Source organism: Papio anubis, chromosome 3 (genome assembly GCF_008728515.1).
Source record: "Papio anubis isolate 15944 chromosome 3, Panubis1.0, whole genome shotgun sequence".
NCBI classification, from domain to species: domain Eukaryota; kingdom Metazoa; phylum Chordata; class Mammalia; order Primates; family Cercopithecidae; genus Papio; species Papio anubis.
In genome coordinates, this window is record NC_044978.1 from 118,936,411 (window position 1) to 118,959,686 (window position 23,276).

Below are 23,276 nucleotides of genomic sequence, written 5' to 3' on the forward strand. Positions count from 1 at the left end.
AGATGAAAGACCTCTACAAGGAAAACTACAAAACACTGCTGAAAGAAATCACAGATGACACAAACAAATGGAAGCACATCCCATGCTCATGGATAGGTAGAATCAATATTTTGAAAATGACCCTACTGCCAAAAGCAATCTACAAATTTAATGCAATTTCCATCAAAATATTACCATTAGTCTTCACAGAACTAGAAAAACCAATCCTAAAATTCATACGGAACTAAAAAGGAGCCCACAGAGCCAAAGCAAGATTCAGCAAAAAGAACAAACCTTGAAGCATCACATGACCTGACTTTATTCTATAAGGCTATAGTCACCAAAATAGCATGATACTGTTATAAAAATAGACACAAAAACCAATGGAACAAAATAGAGAACCCAACGATAAAGCCAAATATTTACAGCCCACTTATCTTTGACAAAGCAACCAAAGTGGGAAAAGGATACCCTATTCAACAAATAGTGATGGGATAGTTGGCAAGCCACATGTAGAAGAAAGAAACTGGGTCCTCATCTCCCACCTTATATGAAAATCAATTCAAGATGGACCAAAGACTTAAATCTAAAACATGAAATCATAAAAATTCCAGAAGATAACATTGTAAAAACCCTTCTAGACATTGGCTTAGGCAAAGACTTCATGACCTAGAACCCAAAAGCAAATGCAATAAAAACAAAGATAAATAGATGATACTTCATTAAGGTAAAAAGCTTCGGCACAGCAAAAAATACAATCAGCAGAATAAACAGACAACCCACAGAGTGGGAGAAACATTTTGCAATCTATAAATCTGACAAAGGACTAATAACAAGAATCTACAAGGAACTCAAACAAATCAGCAAGAAAATAAACAATCCCATCAAAAAGTGGGCTAAGGACATGAATAGACAATTCTCAAAAGAAGATAGACAAATGGCCACCAAACATATAAAAAAATGCTCATAATCAGTAATTATAAGGGAAATGCAAATAAAAACCACAATGTGATACCACCTTACTCCTGCAAGAATGGCCATAATTGGACCAGACGCGGTGGCTCATGTCTGTAATCCCAGCACTTTGGGAGGCCGAGGTGGGTAGATCATGAGGTCAGGAGATCGAGACCATCCTGGCTAACACGGTGAAACCCCATCTCTACTAAAAATACAAAAAATTAGCTGGGTGTGGTGGTGGGCACCTATAGTCCCAGCTACTCAGGAGGAGGTAGGAGAATGGCGTGAACCCAGGAGGCAGAGCTTGCAGTGAGCTGAGATCATGCCATTGCACTCCAGCCTGGGCGACAGAGCAAGACTCCATCTCTAAAAAAAAAAAAAGAATGACCATAATAAAAAAAATCAAAGATAATAGTTGTTGGCGTGGATGTGGTAAAAGCGAACACTGTTACACTGCTGGTGGAAATGTAAACTACTGCAGTCACTATGCAAAACAGTGTAGAGATTCCTTAAAGAACTAAAAGTAGAACTACCATTTGATCCAGCAATCCCACTACTGGGTATCTACCTAGAGGAAAAGAAGTCATACAAAAGATACTTGCACATGCATGTTTATAGCAGCACAATTCACAGTTGCAAAAAATATAGAACCAGCCCAAATGTCCATAAATCAACAAATGGATAAGAAAATTGTGGTCTCTCTCTCTATATATATATATATATATACACACCATGGAATCATACTCACTCATAAAAAAGGAATGAAAATAATGGCATCCACAGCAACCTGGATGAAATCAAAGACCATTATTCTAAGTGAAGAAATTCAGGAATGGAAAACCACACATCATATGTTATCATTCATAAGTGGGAGCTAAACTGTGAGGATGCAAAGGTGTAAGGGTGATACAATGGACTTTGGGGACTTGGGAGAAAGGGTGTGAGGGGGGTGAGGGATAAAAGACTACACATTGGGCACAGTGTACACCGCTTGGGTGATGGGTGCACCAAAACCAAAGAAATCTCCACTAAAGAACTTACTCATGTAACCAAACACCACCTGTTCCCCAAAAAATTATTGAAATTTTAAAAAAAGAATCAAAAAGAAGAGAAGTCCTTCCTCCTACCACCTGAATCTGGCTCCACACTGCCCTGCACTTCCTGCAGGTATCTAGGAGCTATAACACCGCCCTATGTTCCATTAAGCCATCTTATAAAGATTTCCCTGGAGAGATTTTTCTTTGTGTCCTTCTGCTTTCTTTTTCCAGTTTTATGTTGTTGTTGTTAAGCATGCTTTTTAGTTCTTTAGCTTCATAAATAATAATGTGTTATTTTTTAAAAAGAAAAGCCTCACCATGAAAATCCAGGTTCCACACACCTACAATGTACCCACAACATTAAAACTGAAAAAGGAAAGAAAGAAAATCCAGGTTCTGGGACTAGAACACACTTGATTCTTCACCTTGATGTTTCTCTGTAAATACACCATTGGTCTATGATTAAAACTGACCCAAGTTGGTATTTCTACAAGGATCGAGGAATCTTAATGCTATTATTTTTATGATGTGTTGAAAGAGGAAGGCGAAAAGATTAAAATCTGTGGACAGATATGTTGTAGTAAGAATTGATTAAAGATTACTATTGTACAATTTGATAATATAATCTGATTATGGATTCTGTCTGTGATCCGTAAAGGCAAGAGGCCACATTATTTCCACTCTTCATGGTGAGGAAAAGCTCATTTTAAAAGTTGTAAGCAAAAGAGAGGACTTAGGTTGACCTCCTGCTGAAGTCTGATCTACTTTCGTTGATTTTGAACTTACATTAGTCCTTTCATTCTTCCATATATGAGCTCTATTAAATGCCCATTTCTCTGTCCAAGGGTCAGGGTGAGGCCTGGATATGTCCCAAATGGGATTTAGTCTGGGCATAGAAGCTCTTCTCTGTCACACATTCTCCCTCCCTTAGCAATGATGTCCTTGAGGGAGGATTGTTTTCCATGACTAGTGATAAAAGGTTCAAGCCTATACTCCTTACACTGAAAATCTGGAAAGGAGAGAATCAGGATAAACAGTGCAAGGAGAATTAACTTGAACTTTTCATTATAAAGTAGTTAAAATAACAAAATTTTCTTTCCATGAAAACCAAGACACTTTTGCTTATTTGTCTATACTCACTCACTGACTTAATTTGAAGAACAATCGAAGGGAAAAAAAGAAAAACCTAAACCTTAATTTTTTACAGTCAAATTGTCACACTAGATATAGCTCAGCCTTCACCCTTTTGAGAGCTACCACCAGCTGAAGAAAGTAGAGATCTCTCAACAATTTCCTCTCTGATTCTTCCCCAGAAGAGCAAGTGTGATTATCTTTCAAAAGCAAATCCAGAACATAAATATGGTCTACGAATGGTTCACTTTTTGTGGTCCCTTTTCTGATTCAGAAATCAGAGGTGGCTCATCAAATGAGGAAACAAAAAAATGCTTTATTTCTCATATTATGCATCATTTTTAACAAAATCCATAGGAATGATGAGGATGAAGAAAAGAAATAGTCTAAACTCCTCTTGTCAACCCCCAAGTTCCCATCACCAGCACTAATGAACAGCTTTCTTGATCTCTCCAAAGTCAAAATTTCTTTGTCTACTTCTTGCTCCTGACATTGCTTCACCTTCTCTGAGAGTTCTGGTCTCATGTGGGAAGCTGTGAAGCTCCAGCTCTTGCTGAGCATCTCAGACAGACTCTGGCTTTGCTGACAGTTCTTTAAAAAGGCAGTTAGCTTTCCCTGCACAAACCTGGGGGAGACTGCAATTTGGAGCAAAAATGGATTTAGAACATTTAATTCAGATATTTTGCTCCTACACAACTAGTCAAGTCAAAAAATTAAATTTTTTAAAAAAATTAACCAGTACTGTATGCAAATTTTTTCCGTGATAGCCTATGGAGGTGATAGGATGTGGTGAATAGGTAAAAGACCTAGGATTGGAATATGATTGAGGAATGGAGGGGGAAAAAAATGTCTAAACATTTCAAGGTTTCATTTTAGGCCAAACCAGAATTTCCCATGGGTTACAGTAGCTTTGTCAAAATGGCCACACACAAAAAATGAGTTGATTGCTTTTGTGGATTAAGGGCAGGCAGCAGCACAACAATTTCACTGCATTTTTCCTACCAAAAAACTGGAGAAAAAAATCTCCCTGACATTACCAAGCCCTGTGAGCAGAAAAATCTCACTGTCTTACAATCCGGGCATCACTGGAGTGAAACCTCAGAACCTGAGCCCCGAAAACATTTCTGGCAGTGACAGCAGGAGAGAACATCACACCCAAAATAAGCAACAAATTTATCTGGGAAGCATGCCAACATCCAGATTCAGAGAGAAAGGGATCATTTCAAATATTCTGAATGGGAGTTGGATTCTTACAGAGTGTTTAAGGATTTCAAAGTTACATTAAATATAATCTCTATTTTACACTCAGACTCTCTCAAGGATCCTAACTCTCTGGCCTTTAGAAAGGAACACCTCCCATAGACAGAGGCTGCTGGTGCAAACCTCCTTCCCTTGCCACGCAGAGGCTCCTCCTGCTCCAGGCTATGCAGTAATGGGCTCTGCAGAGCCTCTGCTGGAGATCATCAAGGATTTGTCACAATCAGCACACCAGGGTTTCTAATTTCAAAGTGCAAATTTATTTCCAGCATTTTAAACAACTGCCTTTTCAAATTTAAAGTCTATTTAGTCCATATCAATCTTGAAAAATACTAGGGATAAAGGAAAGTGGCTAAGAAACTAAAACAATTTTTAGGAGAAAAGATTTAAAGGGAAGCTTATTTGATTCTCTCCATTTAAGAAAGTTCCTGTGCTAGAGAAAAAATGAAGGAAGACCCTGGGTGAGGGTTTTTGTCCCATCTCAACTCCCACAAATATCAGTGAGGATTTTGCTTTACCTATTTATAATAAGAACAGATAATGCCATAATCCTTCAAAATCAATATCTGATTGCAACATGTCCCTTGTCTTAGATTTTCGGCTGGGGTCATTTCTTACTTCCTCAAGGAAGGCCTCCAAACTCTCCTAACCCTTAAAACCAAAGGTCCATGCATTGCTGAAAGAAGAGGAGTCACGTAGTTGTCTAGTCCCATGAAGTCTATTCCTGCCCCAAAGAAAATTCACCACACCCCCTTTCCACACTTGCCACAAACTCCGCGGTTTGTTTTCTCCAGTGTCCCAGTGGATCCAGTGGGCCCAGGACCTCTCTAGCTTCTGCATAGAAACTTGGAAGAAAGGTGTAGAATATGCTTTCCACATGGAAATGGGATGATGTCTAGGGAACAAAAGCTTCCTCTCTTCTTCCTTCACCACACGTCTGAAGCATTTGCCCTCAGCCCCTCTCTCCTCCAAAGTGAAGTCAGCCTGAAAACATGGAACAGGAGAAAATGTCCGCCTCAAAGAAATGGGCAAACTGGCATCAGAAACATTTCTATAAACTTGTATTATGTGAGAAATGGGCCATTCTGCATGTTTAATAAGAGCAACAGAAGACATGTTTTATCCTTGTAAACTTCAATTAAACTTGCCATTAATTTTTGCTCAACTAGGCTGAAGAAGACAAAATTTGTGTCTCCAAAGTCTTAAGGGAGTCATGGATGCATCATAAAGGAAAGTCAACCTAGAATTTCTCCAGGGATAGATCATCTCCCTCTTTGTAGGAATTCTAGTGGAGGAATTTCCTCCCTTTCCAAATACTACAGGGCGTCATGCGGCTCTCTACTAAGCTGGAAGCAGAGAATCCAAGGGACTATACTTGTTGGTCCTCCACTCTAGGTATACATTAGAATCCCCAGGGGAGATTGTTTTAAATACCAGTACTGGGGGCCCCAGAAAATTAAATCAGACTCTCTAGAGGCAGGAAGAACTGCTGATTGAAAGTAATTGGAATGTTCAATTCTTCTCATATCTAAAATATAAAAGTCACTGTGCTCTCCAATAACATCTTTCTTTCTTTCTGTAGCACTGTAAGAAAAAAAAACATTCACCACAAATCACAGCATTCACATTACCACAAATCATCCTGCCTGACCTATCAGCTGAGCCCTGTTTCTTCTAAGGAGGTGGCATTCTGATGAATGTATATTTACTTCTCCCCATCCCTTTCCTATAAATATATTTTTAAAGGTATATGCAATGTACATGTAGCCTCGGGCTCTTAAATTTTACTGGTAGAGGGGTGAGTAAAGCTATTAGACCTAAGGCTATAAAATTTCCCCACACCTAGGACAGGTGAATTTCTCTTGTCTTCCCAGCAAGCAAAGGAAATTGCATGGCTTTACCAGTTTCCTATTTTTCCTCAAACCTTAACCCAGGTATCTGTTATGGGCTGAACTTTGTCCCCCCAAATTATATACAGGATTGAAGCCCTAACCTCCAGGACCTGAGAATGTGGCTGCACGTATTTCAGAAAGAGACTTTACAGTAGTTAAGATAAATTGAGCTCCTGTGGGTGGGTTCTAATCCAACATGGCTGGTGTTCCTATAATAAGAGGAAATTAAGACACAGACACATAAAGAGGGAAGACCAGGTGGGGACAAAGGGAAAAGACAGTCATCCACAAGCCAAGGAAAGAGACTTAAAATGAAACTAACCCTGCCAGCACCTTGATCTTAGACCTCTAGCCTCCACAACTGTGAGAAAATACATTTCTGTTGTTTAAGCCATGTAGTCTGGGGTATTTATTTATTTATTTATTTACTTATTTATTTATTTTTGAGACTGTAATGAAACTGAGTCTCACTCTGTTGCCCAGGCTAGAGTGCAGTGGCATGATCTTCGCTCACTTCTACCTCCACCTCCTGCGTTCAAGTGATTCTTGTGCCTCAGCCTCCTGAGTAGCTGGGACTACAGGCATGAGCCACTACACCTAGCTAATTTTTGTGCTTTTAGTAGAGACAGGGTTTCACCGTGTTGGCCAGGCTGGTCTCGAACTCCTGACCTCAGGTGATCCATCTGACTCAGCCTCCCAAAGTACTGGGAGTAGAGGCATAAACCAGAGTGCCCAGCCTAGTCTGGGGTATTTTGTTATGGCTGCCCCAGCAAACTCATACAGACCTCTTAGAACAAAATCTTCTTCCTCCTTCTTTTGCTCCCTCCACAGCCTCCCCTATGTGCCAGGACTTTGTTTTCTATTAGGTTGTCTGCCATGGCTCAGGAGAAAACACACAAACTCTAGATATCCTAGAGAAGCAAGACAAGATTTTGCTTCCCCAAGTACTGGCTTTTTTTCTTCTCTTTGACATTCCTCTGGGGGAGCAAGACCTCAGTAAGGTAGAATAATGAGAAATATTTTGCTGACATAAAAATATATGAGAACTACGCTGTAACAGAGGTAGGAACCACAGACCTGGGTTCAAAGCAGGAGACCATCGCCTAGAGATTCATCACCAATGACAAGGAGCAAGGTGACTCAGAAGCTTACAACCACTAGAGAGAACTGAAATCAAATTATTGTGCTCATTTCATCTTCTCTCCTCTCTGGGACACATACTGAGTAAAGACTAGATATCAATCAAACCTGGAAAATATTCCCATAATCTATTGAAAAGATGAGATATGATTCCTGGTCCAAGATGGCCAACTAGACGCCGTCAGGAGGAACATCTGGCACCAAGCAACTGAGATATCAGAAAGACTGGTGCACTCCTAGCAGATCTTCAGTGGGAAGGCATTGAGAACAGACAGAAGGAAGACACAGGGGATGGGCTGAAGGGGGAGTAACCTGGGAACCCTATAGGGGGCTACCAGGCACTGGGACTCATTCCTGACTCCCAGTGACTCTTGCAGAGGGGGTGTGTTGAACAGACAAGGAACAACCCACTCTCGCCATGGACCTCTGGAAACCTGGCAGAAGGAGACCCCTTGACCACTACAGACCCTTGAATTGGAAGGGAAAGAGAAGTGGTAGGAGCAGAACTCCAGTCAGGGCAGAGGCCAGAGGGTTTACTGTGGGAGTGTCTGTGGTTGATCATGGCCAGGAATGCTCATCACCCTAGGCTTGACTTGCTCCTGTAAGAGACTTTAGACTTTAACCCTAAAGGAACTGTTGGACCTGAACTCTGAAGGGCAGTCTTGCCCATGAGATGGGGCCAGTCTGATCTGAGCATGCCTTGGTCTGCTGGGCTTTCCAAGGGCCCCAGCCACACTGCACCTGCTTACAGGGCAGCCTCCAGGTACCTCCTGAGGGCCCCCATCATAGCTTCTGCACAGGCAAACCAACCCTGACTGATAGAGTACTCTAGCAGAGAAGCCCCTGTGGACATACGCCAGCCTGCCCATATTCTCCCCACACTGCAACCTTCCCCGTGCTGCCCTGCCTTCAGACACTTTCCCATGGCTAACCCCTGTCGATCACTTTGCCAGTGTATGTGTGTATGGGAAGACTTAACCTTCCCTTCCCTGCCAGTACACATGTGCGAGTGAATCCTGCCATGCCACTTCTGCTGGTGTGTGTGCCCTCACCCCCACTTCCCCTGCTGCACTGCCATTGTCATCAGTGCATTGGTGGAAACAGAGCCCACCAGACCCACCCCCACCAGTGCCCTTCCCCTGTGCCAGGGCCACCAGAATGAAACTAGGCATAGAAAACAGTGAACTTGCCCCTAGTCCTGAGCAGACCCTGCCGCCAGCATGAATGCACACAAAAGGTGCACACAGTTACTCACCCACCAGCGCCTCACCCCCATGTGAACACCACCACTAGTGTGAATCCCTGCACAGTTACCAGGGGCTCCTTGCCCCGATGAGCTGTACTGCCACCACCACTTCTGTGAACATCTGCACAGAGGCTGGCACCCCGGCAACTGCTAGCACCCTGCCACAACCATTGAACATGAACCCTGCCACCCTGCCACACTGCCACTGCCGCTGCTGCTGGCATGTGTGAAGGAGGAAAAACAAGAACAGATTTTACTGCCACCACACTACAAAGTGCTTTGTGTGGCACACCCATCAGAGTATTGTGACCAGTGGTCCGGGAGTACCTCAAGTCTTCCAACCCATTGGGTTTCTAGCCTCAAGGAGCCAAAGATCAAAGCCTGAATTGATACCAATCCCCCAGAGTAAGAGCACACAGCCCAGTAGTCCTGAGCTGAGCCTTGGCCCCCTAAACTTTTCCACTAATGAAGCCACTTGACTGAATCCACCTTATACCACAATCAAACAACCAAGGTCATGAAACAAAATAAAAGAAAAAAATTCATCTAAAGGACAGCAACTTCAAAGACTGAAGGAACAGTCCTCTGCTCTGGGAGCTCCTAGAGGATTCTACCACATCCCTGTTATTCTGTGACCTCCAGGGAGTACTGACATTAAGGGATGTGGCCATAGAATTCTCCTCAGAAGAGTAGGACTGTCTGGACACTGCTCAGCAGCATTTGTATAGGGATGTGATGTTAGAAAACTACAGAAATCTGGTCTCCCAGGGTCTTGCTACCTCTAAGCTAGACTTTATTACCTGTCTGGAGCAAAGAAAAGAGCCCTGAAATTTGAAGAGAGAGGAGACAGCAGCAAAACACCCAGATTTTTTGAGCAAAGCCAACTGCCTCTCTAGATTCCTCCTCTCTGGGCAGAACATTTCTGAACAAAAGGCAGCAGCCGCAGTCAGGAAATTATAGATAAAACTCCCATGTGCCTGGGACAGGACCTGGGGGAAGGGGAGACTGTGGGTGCAGCTTCAGCAGACTTAAATGTCCCTGTCTGACAGCTCTGAAGAGAGTAGTGGTTCTCCAAGCACAGCGTTCGAGCTCTGATAAGGGACAGACTGCCTCCTCAAGTGAGTCCCTGACCCCCGTGCCTCCTGACTGGGAGGCACCTCTCAGTAGGGGCCGACAGACACCTCATACAGGAGAGTTCTGGCTGGCATCTGGTGGGTGCCCCTCTGGGACAAAGCTTCCAGAGGAAAGATCAGGCAGCAATCTTTGCTGTTCTGCAGTCTCCGCTGGTGATGCCCAGGCAAACAGGGTCTGGACTGGACCTCTGGCAAACTCCAGCAGACCTGCAGCAGAGAGGACTAACTGTTAAAAGGAAAACTAACAAACAGAAAGCAATGGCATCAACATAAACAAAAAGGACGTCCACTCAGAAACCCCATCCAAAAGTCACCAACATCAAAGACCAAAGGTAGATAAATCCATGAAGTGGGGAGAAACCAGCACAAAAAGGCTGAAAATTCCAAAAACCAGAACATCTCTTCTCCTCCAAAGGATCACAACTCAGCAGCAATGGAACAAAACTGGATGGAGAATGAGTTTGATAAATTGACAGTAATAGGCTTCAGAAGGTGGGTAATAACAAACTCCTCCAAGCTAAAGGAACATCCTCTAACCCAATGCAAGGAAGCTAAGAACCTTGAAAAAAGGTTAGATGAATTGCAAACTAAAATAACAGTTTAGAGAAGAACATAAATGACTTGATGGAGCTGAAAAACCTAGCACAAGAACTTCGTGAAGCATACACAAATATCAGTAGCCGAATCAATCAAGCAGAAGAAAAGATATCAGTGATTAAAGATTACTTCAATAAAATAAAGCAAGAAAACAAGATTAGAGAAACAAGAGTGAAAAGAAATGAACAAAGCCTCCAAGAAATATAAGACTATGTGAAAAGACCAACTCTATGTTTGATTGGTATACCTGAAAGTAATGAGGACAATGGAATCAACCTGGAAAACACTCTTTAGGATATTATCCAGGAGAACTTCTTCAACCTAGCAAGAAAGGCCAACATTAAAATTCAGGATATAAAGAGAACACCACAAAGATATTCCTGGAGAAGAGCAATCCCGAGACACATAATCTTCAGATTCACCAAGGTTGAAATGAAGGAAAAAACGTTAAGGACAGCCAGAGAGAAAGGTCGGGTTACCCACAAAGGGAAGCCCATCAGACTAACTGCAGATCTCTCTGCAGAAACCCTAAAAACCAGAAGAGAATGGGGGCCAATATTCAGCATTCTTAAACAAAAGAATTTTCAACCCAGAATTTCATATCCAGCCAAACTAAGTTTCATAAGTGAAGGAGAAATAAAATCCTTTACAGACAAGCAAATGCTGAAAGATTTTGTCACCACCAGGCCTGCCTTACAAGAGCTCCTGAAGGAAGCACTAAACATGGAAAACAAAAACTGGTACCAGCCACTGCAAAAACATACCAAATTTAGAAGACCTTCAATGCTAAGAAGAAACTGCATAAACTAAAGGGCAAAATAACCAGCTAGCATCATAATGACAGGATCAAATTCACACATAACAATATTAACCTTAAATGTAAATAGGCTAAATGTGCCCAGTTAAAAGACACAGACTGGCAAATTTGAAAAAGAGTCAAGATGCATCAGTGTGCTGTATTCAGGACACCCATCTCACGTGCAAAGACACAAATAGACTCAAAATAAAGGGATGGAGGAAGATTTACCAAGCAAATGGAAAGAAAAAAAAAAAAAAAAAAAGCAGGGGTTGCAATCCTAGAATATGATAAAACACACTTTAAACCAACAAAGTTCAAAAACACAAAGAAGGGCATTGGATAACAGTAAAGGGATCATGCAACAAGAAGAGCTAACTATCCTAAATATTCATGCACCCCATGCAGGAGCACTCAGATTCATAAGGCAAGTTCTTAGAGTACTACAAAGAGACTTAGACGCCCACACAATAATAGTGGGAGATTTTAACACCCCACTGTCAATATCAGACAGATCAATGAGACAGAAAATTAACAAGAATATCCAGGACCTGAACTCAGCTCTGGACCAAGTGCACCTAGTAGACATATACAGAACTCTGCACCCTAAATCAACAGAATATACATTCTTCTCAGCACCACATTGCATTTATTCTAAAATTGACCACATAATTGGAAGTAAAACACTCCTCAGCAAATGCAAAAGAATGGAAATCATAACAGTCTCTCAGACCACAGTGGAATCAAGTTAGAACACAGGATTAACAAACTCACTCAAAACCGCACAACTACATGGAAAATGAACAACATGCTCCTGAATGACTACTGGGTAAATAACAAAATGAAGGCAGAATAAAGATGTTCGTTGAAACTAATGAGAACAGAGACACAACGTACCGGAATCTCTGGGACACAGCTAAAGCAGATTTTAAAGGAACATTTATAGCATTAAATGCCCACAAGAGAAAGCAAGAAAGATCTAAAATCAACACCCTAACATCACAATTAAAAGAACTAGAGAAGCAAGAGCAAACAAATTCAAAAGTTAGCAGAAGACAAGAAATAACTAACATCAGAGCAGAACTGAAGGAGATAGAGACACGAAAACCCTTCAAAAAATCAATGAATCCAGGGACTTGTTTTTTGAAAAGATCAACAAAATACATAGACCACTAGCCAGAATAACAAAGAAGAAAAAAGAGAAGAATCAAATAGATGCAATAAAAACGATAAAGGGGATATCACCATCGATCCCACAGAAATACAAACTACCATCAGAGAATACTGTAAAACTTCTATGCAATTAAACTAGAAAATCTGGAAGAAATGGATAAATTCCTCAACACATTCACCCTCCCAACACTAAACGAGGAAGAAGTAGAATCTCTGAATACACCAAAAACAGGTTCTGAAATTGAGGCAGTAATTAATAGCCTACCAACAAAAAGAGTCCAGGACTAGACAGATTCACAGCCGAATTCTACCAGAGATACAAAGAGGAGGTGGTACCATTCCTTCTGAAACTATTCCAAACAATAGAAAAGGAGAGAATCCTTGCTAACTCATTTTATGAGGCCAGCATCATTCTGATACCAAAGCCTGGCAGAGACATAACAAAAAAAGAAAATTTCAGGCCACTATCCCTGATGAAAATCAATGCGAAAATCCTCAAGGAAATACCGCCAAATTGAATCCAGCAGCACATCAAAAAGCTTATCCACCATGATCAAGTCAGCATCATCCCTGGGAGGAAAGGCTGGTTCAACATATGCTAATCAATAAACATAATCCATCACATAAAGAGAACCAATGACAAAAATGACATGATTATCTCAATAGATGAAGAAAAGGCCTGCAACAAAATTCAACAGCTCTTCGTGCTAAAAACTCTCAGTAAACTAGGTATCAATGGAACATATCTAAAAATAATAAGAACTATTTATGACAAACTCACAGCCCAAATCATGCTGAATGGGCAAAAACTAGAAGCAATCCCTTTGAAAATCAGCACAAGACAAAGATGCCCACTCTCACCACTCCTATTCAGCATAGTATTGGAAGCTCTGGCCAGGGCAATCAGGCAAGAGAAAGAAATAAAGGGTATTCAATTAGGAAAAAAGGAAGTCAAATTGTCTCTATTTGCAGATGACATGATTGTGTTTTTAGAAAGCCCCATTGAAAAAGAAAGTCAAATTGTCTCTGTTTGCAGATGGCATGATTGTGTATTTAGAAAACCCCATTGTTTCAGCCCAAATTCTACTTAAGTTGCTGATAAGCAACTCCAGCAAAGTCTCAGGATACAAAATCAATGTACAAAAATCACAAGCATTCCTTTACACCAATAATAGACAAACAGAGAGCCAAATCATGAGTGAACTCCCATTCACAATCGCTACAAAGAGAATTAAACACCTAGGAATACAACTTACAAGGGATGTGAAGGACACCTTCAAGGAGAACTACAAACCACTGCTCAAAAAGTAAGAGAGGACACAAAAGAATGGAAAAACATTCCATGCTCATGGATAAGAAGAATCAATATTGTGAAAATGGCCATGCTCCCCAAAGTAATTTATAGATTCAATGCTATCCCCATCAAGCTACCATTGACTTTCTACACAGAATTAGAAAAAACTACTTTAAATTTCATACGGAACCAAAAAAGAGCATGCATAACCAAGAAAATACTAAACAAAAAGAACAAAGCTGGAGGCATCATGCTACTTGACTGCAAACTATACTACAAGATTACAGTAACAAAAAGCATGGTACCGGTACCAAAACACATATATAGACCAATGGAACAGAACAGAGGCCTCAGAAATAACACCCCATATGTACAATCATCTGATCTTTGACAAAAACAAGCAATGGGAAAATGATTCCCTATTTAATAAATGGTGTTGGGAAAACTGGCTAGCCATATACGGAAAGCTGAAACTGGATCCCTTCCTTACGCCTTACACAAAAATTAACTCAAGGTGGATTAAAGACTTAAACATAAGATCTAAAACTATAAAAACCTGACAATAAACCTAGGCAGTACCATTCAGGACATAGGCATGGGCAAAGACTTCATGGCTGAAATACCAAACAATGGCAACAAAAGCCAAAATTGACAAATGGGATCTAATTAAACTAAAGAGCTTCTGCACAGTAAAAGAAACTGTCATCAGAGTGAACAGGCAACCTACAGAATGGGAGAAAACTTTTGCAATCTATCCATCTGACAAAGGGCTAATATCCAGATCCACTGGGAACTTAAACAAATTTACAAGAAAAAAGAAACAACCCCATCAAAAAGTGGGTGAAGGATATGAACAGACACTTATCAAAACTAGACATTTACGCAGCCAACAAACATATGAAAAAATGCTCATCATCACTGGTCATTAGAGAAATGCAAATCAGAACCACAATGAGGTACCATCTCATGCCAGTTACAATGGCAATCATTAAAAAGGAAACAACAGATGCTAGAGAAGATGTGGAGAAATAGGAACACTTTTACACTGTTGCTGAGAGTGCAAATTAGTTCAACCATTGTGGAAGACAGTGTGATGATTCCTCAAGGATCTAGAACTAGAAATACCATTTTATCCAGCAATCCCATTACTGGGTATATACCCAAAGGATTATAAATCATTCTACTATAAAGACACATGCACACATATGTTTATTGTGGCACTGTTCACAATACTAAAGACTTGGAACCAACCCAAATGCTCATCAATGATAGACTAGATAAAATGCGGCACATGTACACGATGGAATACTATACAGCTATTAAAAAGGATGAGTTCATGTCTTTTGCAGGGACATGGGTGAAGCTGGAAACCATCATTCTCAGCAAACTAACACAAGAATAGAAAACCAAATACCACATGTTCTCACTCATAAGCAGGAGTCGAACAATGAGAACATATGGACACAGGGAGGGAAACACAACACACTATGACCTGTCGAGGGGTGGGAGCCTGGGGCAGGGATAGCATTAGGAGAAATACCTAATGTAGATGATGGGTTGATGGGTGCCACAAACCACCATGGCACATGTGTACCTATGTTACAAACCTGCACATTCTGTACATGTACCACAGAACTTAAAGTTTATAATAATAAAAAAAAAAATGGTGGCCAGGCACAGTGACTTGCACCTATAATCCCAGCACTTTGAGAGGCCGAGGCAGGTGGACCACCTGAGGTTGGGATTTCGAGACTAGCCTGACCAACACAGACAAACCTCATCTCTACTAAAAATACAAAATTACCCAGCACTTTGGTAGGCTGAGGCAGGTGGATCATGAGGTCAGGAAATTGAGATCATCCTGGCTAACATGGTGAAACCCCATCTCCACTAAAAATACAAATCATTAGCCAGGCGTGGTGGCGGGCACCTGTAGTTCCAGCTACTTGGGGGGCTGAGGGTGGAGAATGGTGTGAACCGGGAGGAAGAGTTTGCAGTGAGCCGAGATTGTGCCACTGCACTCCAGCCTGGGTGACAGAGCAAGACTCCATCTCAAAAAAAAAAAAAAAAAAAAAATTAGCCGGGCATGGTGCCACATGCCTGTAATCACCACTACTTTGGAGGCTGAGGCAGGAGAATCACTTGAACCTGGGAAGCGGAGGTTGCAGTGAGCCAAGGTCACACCATTGCACTCCAGCCTGGGCAACAAGAGCAAAACTTTGTCTAATAAAAAAATAAAAAATAATAATAATAATAATTGAAGGAACATCAGCCCACAAATTGAGGAAAAAACAGTGTAATAACTCCAATAACTCAAAAAGCCAGAAGGTCTTCTTTTCTCCAAACCATCACACTGGTTTTCCAGCAAGCGTTCTCAACTAGGCTGAGAATGCTAAAATGATTCAGAATACGGAGAGGAATGAAGATCATTGAGATTCAGGAGAACATGGAAATCCAATCTAAGGAAGCTAAAAATCACAATAACATGATGCAGGAACTGACTGATAAAAGAGCCCTTATAGAAAAAAAAATGTGAACAACCTGATAGAGCTGAAAAACATTCTACAGGAATTTCGGAATGCAATCACAAGTGTTAATAGCAGAATAGATCAAGCAGAGGAAAGAATCTCAGAGCTTGAAGACTGTTTTTCTGAAATAAGACAGACAAGAATAAAGAGAAAATAATGAAAAGGAACTAACTTCCAAGAAATATGGGATTATGTAAAGAGACCTAATCTACAACTCATTGGTGTCCCTGAAAGAGATGGGAAGAATGGAAGCAACTTGGAAAACATATTTCAGGATATCATCCATAACAACTTCCCCAATCTAGCTAGAGAGGCCAAAATTCAAGTTCAGGAAATACAGAGAATCCCTGCAAAATACTGCACAAGGAGATTATCCCCAAGACACTAATCATCAGATTCTCCAAGACTGAAATGAAAGAAAAAATGTTAATGACAGCTAGAGATAAAGAACAAGTCACCTACAAAAGGAAGTCCATCAGACTAACAGTGGACTTCTCAGTAGAAACCCTACAAGCCAGGAGAGACTGGGGGCCTGTATTCAGCATTCTTGAAGAAAAGAAATTCCAACCAAGAATTTCATATCCAGCCAAACTAAGTTTCATAAGTAAAAGAGAAATAAGATTATTTTCAGACAGGCAAATGCTGAGGGAATTCATTACCATCAGACCTGCCTTACAAGAGCTCCTGAAAGAAGCACTAAATATGAAAAAGAAAGACCATTAGCAGCCACTATGGAAACACACTTAGTACACAGAGCAGTGACACTATAAAGCAATCACACAAACAAGTTGGCACAATAAACAGCTAACAACATAATGACAGGATTAAATCCATACATATCAATACTAACATTGAATGTAAATGGGCTAAATGTCCCAATTAGAAGGCACAAAGTAGCATGCTGGATAGAGAAGCAAGGCTTAATGGTATGCTGTCTTCAAGAGATCCATCTCATATGCAATGACACCCATAGGATCAAAGCAAAGGGATGGAAAAAAATCTACCAAAAAAAAAAAAAAAAAGTGGAAGTTGCCATCCTAATTTCAGACAAGACAGACTTTAAATCAACAATGATCAAAAAAACAAAGAAGGGCATTAAATAATGGTAAAGGCTTCAATTCAACAAGAACACCTAACTCTCCTAAATATATTAGGCGAGTGCAAAAGTAATTGTGGTTTTTGCATTGTTGGAATTTGCATTTGAATTGTAATACATTCTTAAGTAAATGTGGTCATGTTATACATCATTTTAATGGGCATTTTTCCCTTTTTTCTCTTTTTGCTAATGACTTATTACTGTTTATTTTACGTTTATTTTAGACTATGGAAATAATATTAGACAAATGGCAAATTCAAGTGATTTTCTTATTCTAGTTAAAAATGGGTCATAAAGCACTGAAGACAACTCACAGTAACAACAATGTATTTGGCCCAGGAACTGCTAATGAATATACAATGCAGTGGTGGTTCAAGAAGTTTTTCAAAGGAATCTTAAAGATGAGGACCATAGTGGCAAGTCAGAAGTTGACAACATCCAATTGAGAGCAATCATTGAAGTTGATTCTTTTACAACTAAGTGACGACCAGCTCAGTGGTTGGACTTAGAAGAAGCTCCAAAGCACTCCCCAAAGCCAAATTTGCACCACAAAAAAGGTCATGATCACTGTTTGCTGATCTGCTGCTGGTCCTCCACTACAGCTTTCTGAACCCTGGCAAAACTATTACATATGAGAAGTATACTCAGCAAATTGACGAGATGCACTGAAAACTGCAATGCCTGCAATGCCTGAGATTGGTCAACAGAAAGGGCCCAATTCTTCCCCATGACAAAGCCCAATTGCATTTTCCACAATCAATGTTTCAAAAGTTGAACACATTGGACTATGAAACTTTGCCCCATCTGCCATATTCACCTGACCTCTTGCCAACTGACTACCACTTCTTCAAGCGTCTTGACAACTTTTTGCAGGGAAAACACTTCTACAACCAGCAGTATGCAAAAAGTGCTTTCCAAAAGTTTATTGAATCCTGAAGCATTGATTTTTATGCTGCAGAAATAAACAATTTCTCATTGGCAAAAATGTGTTGATTGTAATGGTTCCTAATTTGATTCATAAAGGTGTGTTTGAGCCTAGTTATAATTATTTAAAATTCATGATCCAAAACTGCAATGACTTTTGCACCAACCTAAATATATGCACCTAACACAGGAGCAACCAGATTCATAAAGCAAGTTTTTAGAGACCTTCAAAGAGATTCAGACTCCCACATAATAATAGTGTGAGAGACTTTTTCACCCCACTGACAGTATTAGATCATCAAGGAAGAAAATTAACAAAGATATTCAGGACCTGAACTCAACACTGGACCAAATGGATCTGATAGACATCTACAGAACTCTCCACCCCAAAACAACAGAACATACATTCTTCTCATCTGCACATGGCACATACTCTAAAGTCAACAATACAATTGGATTTAAAGCAATCCTCAGCAAATTCAAAAAACCAAAATTATACCATCCATACTCTTGAACCACAGCATGATAAAAATAAAATTCAATACGAGTAAAATTACTCAAAACTATAAATTTACATGGAAATTAAACCATCTGCTCCTGAATGACTTTTAAGCAAATAGCAAAATTAAGAGATAAATCAAAAATTTCTTTAAAACTAATGATAACAAAGATACAACATACCAGAATCTCTGGGACACAGCTAAGGCAGTGTTAAAAGGGAAATTTATGGCACTAAATGTCTACATCAAAAACTTAGAAAGATCTTAAATTAACAATCTAATGTCACAACTAAAAGAACTACAGAAACGAGAGAAAACTAACTCCAAAGCTGCTAGCAAAAGGCAATAAATAATTAAAATCAGAGCTGAACTGGAGATTGAGACACAAAAAAACATTCAAAAGATTAGCAAAGCCAGGAGTTTGTTTTGGTTGTTTTTTTTATTTTTTTTATTTTTTGGTTTTTTTTGTTTTTTTTTTTTTTGGCAAAAATTAATAAGAGAGATAGACCAATAGCTAGAGTAACAAAGAAGAAAAGAGACAAGATCCCATTAAACACAATCAGAAACAACAAAGGGGATATTACCACTGATCCCACAGAAATACAAATAACCATCACAGACTATTATGAACACCTTTAGGCACACAAACTAGAAAATCCAGAAGACATGGATAAATTCTGAGACACAGACACCCTTCCAAGACTGAACCAGGAAGAACCTGAATCCCTTAACAGACCAATAATGAGCTCCAAAACTGAATCAGTAATGAGCCTACCAAACAAACAAACAAAAGGCCAAGAACAGACAGATTCACAGCTGAATTCTACCCAATGTACAAAGAAGAGCTGCTACCACTGCTACTGAAACTATTCCAAAAAGTTGAGGAAGAGGAACTCCACCCCAACTCATTCTATGAGGCCAACATCATCCTGATACCACAACCTGGAAGAGACACAACAGAAAAAGAAAACTTTAGGCTAATATCCTTGATGAATATTGATGCAAAAGTCCTCAACAAAATACTAGCAGACCAAACTCAACAATGTTGAAAAGCTAATCCACCACGATCAAGTAAGCTTTATTCCCGGGATGCATGGTTGGTTCAACATACCCAAATCGATAAATGTGATTCATCATATAAACAGAACCAGACAAAAACCACATGGTTAATCTCAGTAGATGCAGAAAAGGCTTTAGATAAAATTCAACATCCACTGATGTTAAAGACTTTTAGTAAACTAGGTATTGAAGGAACATACCTCAAAATTATAAGAGCCATCTATGACAAATCCACTGCCAACATCATACTGCATGGGCAAAAGCTGGAAGCATTCCCCTTGAAAACCCACACAAGATAAGGATGCCCTCTCTCACTACTCCTATTCAACATAGTATTGGAAGTCCTGTCCAGAGCAATAAGGCAAGAGAAAGAAGTAAAGTTCATCCAAAAAGGAAGAGAGTAAGTCAAACTAGCCCTGTTTGAAGATGACATGATTCTATTTATCTAGAAAATCCCATAGCCTCGGCCCAAAAGCTCCTTAAGCTAATAATTTCAGCAATGTTTTAAGATACAAAAATCAACATACAAAAATTACTAGCATTCCTGTACACCAACAACAGCCAAGCCAAGAGCCACATCAGAAACACAATCCCATTTACGGTTACCACAAAAAGAATAAAATACCAACCAGGCATGATGGCTCATGCCTCTAATCCCAGCACTTTGAGAGGCCGAGGCGGGCAGATCACCCAAGGTCGGGAGTTCGAGATCAGCCTGGCCAACATGGAGAAACCCTGTCTTTACTAAAAATACAAAATTGTCTGGGCGTGGTGGCACATGCCTATAGTCCCAGCTACTAGGGAGGCTGAGGCAGGAGAATCACTTGAACCTGGGAGGCGGATGCTGCGGTGAGCCGAGATCATGCCATTGCACTCCAGCCTGGGCAACAAGGGTGAAACTCCACCAAAAAAAATAGTAATAATAATAATAAAATACCTAGGAATTTAGCTAACCAGGGAGGTGAAAGGTCTCTACCATGAGAATTTCAAAATGCTGCTCAAAGAAATCAGGGATGACATAAACAAATGGAAAAACATTCCATGTACAATGATAAGAAGAATTAAAATGTTAAAATGGCCATGCATATGGTATGTCTTTTCATTTTTCCTGATTCTCTCCCTTCTTCCACCCTCTACCATCCAATAGGCCACAGTGTGTTGTTCCCTTCTATGTGTCTATGTAGCTCCCATTTAGCTCCCACTTTATTTAGCTCCCACTTATGAGAACATGTGGTATTTGGTTTTCTGTTCCTGCATCAGTTTGGTAAGGATAATTGCCTCCAGCTCCATCCATGTTCCCGCAAAGGATATTATCTTTTTCTTTTTTATGGTTGCATAACCTCATAAAGGTTCCTGAGTCCCATACATGGTTTTGTAGCACTGGAAAAAAATCACAGAATTAAGTGTCTTTGATTTTACCCTACTTCAAAGCTTATAAGTTGTATTTCCACGGTTTACTTCCATACGTCTGTATGCTGACAAAAGACGAGTCATCTGGGTCAGAGGCAAAGGACTCTCTTATTTCCAGCACAGCAGGCAGCATGATATTCATGTTTTCATCAATTCACTTTGCCTCTCATGTTCATTGGGTCTACATGGAATGGCACAAGTGGATACTGTACCTGCAGTGGGTTTGTATTACAGTTGAGGAGCCCCAATCTTAGGATGTCCCAATATTTTAAAGAGGCTACAAGAAAACCTCCCCAACATTTGTCCTGGAGGTTGCCACCATCTTTATTACATTGGGCAGCAAACAAATCTTCTCCATGCCTCAGAGGGACGCAGTGTCTCTGTCTTCCAACACTGCCTGCTATACAAACATCCTTGAAAAATCAATCATCCAGAACTAAAGGTATCAGTGCCTTTACTCATAGGACACTAGAACACAAGAAATCATGGGGTAGAGAATTGTCCACCAACATTGACTTTCCTGTAGGAACAACTGATGTCTCTTCTGTGACCCGTGTGGACTGATAATCAAAGACCAGAAAGCAGCCCTCTGCCCCTATTGCCTTTGTCCGTAAAATGGGGGAACTATAGCACAGTCCTAGAGCGGACAGCTTGGTTGGCAACTATGCTAAAAGCAGAGCGATTAAGTAAAAGTCTGAATACTGAATAGTAAGATATTACTTTCTTCTTCTTTCAGCTACTACCAGACTAAAAACCAGGCTTAACCCCAGGCAGGACACTTGACGATGACTCTATGAAAAAAAAAAAAAAAGAAAAAAAAATATATATACACACACATATATTTAGTTGTACTTAGCAGGAAGAATAGGAAAAAGTACGTCTTCCATCTTCCTAGAATTGGAACTCTTAATTATAACTTTAAAAAAGTTTATTCTGTTTCCTTGCATGAAATATATAAAAAATATATTTATATATATAATATATATAACATAAAATATATATATATATAAAAATGTGTACCTCTCCTAAGAAATGGCTACATTTCTGCCCCCAAACCTTGCAATGAACGGAAAGTACCACCCCCTCCCTGACATGACTTCTTGGTTTGGTTTTGTTCGTTTGCTTGCTTGTTTGTTTGAGATGGAGTCTTGCTCTGTCTCCAGGCTGGAGTGTAATGGCACAATCTTGGCTCACTGCAACCTCCTGCCTCAGCCTCCCGGATAGCTGGGATTACAGGCACGCACCACCACAACCAGCTAATTTTTGTATTTTTAGTACAGACGGGGTTTCCCCATATTCACCAGGATGGTCTCGATCTCCAGACCCTGTGATCCGCCCACCTCAGCCTCCCAAAGTGCTGGGATTACAGGCATGAGCCACCGCACCCAGCAACTTCTTAGTTTTATGTTGCTCAATAGGCATGGGCAGCCAGGAATGACCTTCCTCTGAAAAAAGTCCTTAATATAAAAGAAAGAATAGAAATAAATAAACAGAAACAGGAACCCAGAAGATGCAAAGATCATGCAGGGAAACAGAATAAACTTTTTTAAAGTTATAATTAAGAGTTCCAATTCTAGGAAGATGGAAGACATACTTTTTCCTATTCTTCCTGCTAAGTACAACTAAAAGTCCTGGACATTATTCATTTTAAATTCCAGGTCTGATCATTCCAAAATCTCTGCCATATTTGAGTCTGGTTATGATGCTTACTGTGTCTTCAAACTCTGTGGGGGACAGGGGAAGGCAGTTTGGTTTGCAGGTTTTGGCTTTTTGTGTTTTGGGTTTTTGTGTTTTGTTTTGTTTATCTTTTGTATGCCTTGTAACTTTTTGTTGAAAGCCAGATGTGATGTACTAGATAAAAGAATTAAAGTAATAGACCTTTAGTGTGATGTTTTATCTGGCTAGATGTTAGGTTGTGTTTACTATTTGCTGTAGCTATACATTTTGAATATTAAAATTTCCTCTGGTGTTTTAGCCTCCCCTATTGTCTTTGGGTTTCCCTAGAGATTTTTGCTCAAATAAGGCCTGAGGTATGCAGTTGTAATTTCCTTTTGTTATATGAGTCTTGTTCCTGTGGTGGTAAGGTAGGGGAGGAAGGAAATCATTCTGCAGTCTTACAATCAGGTC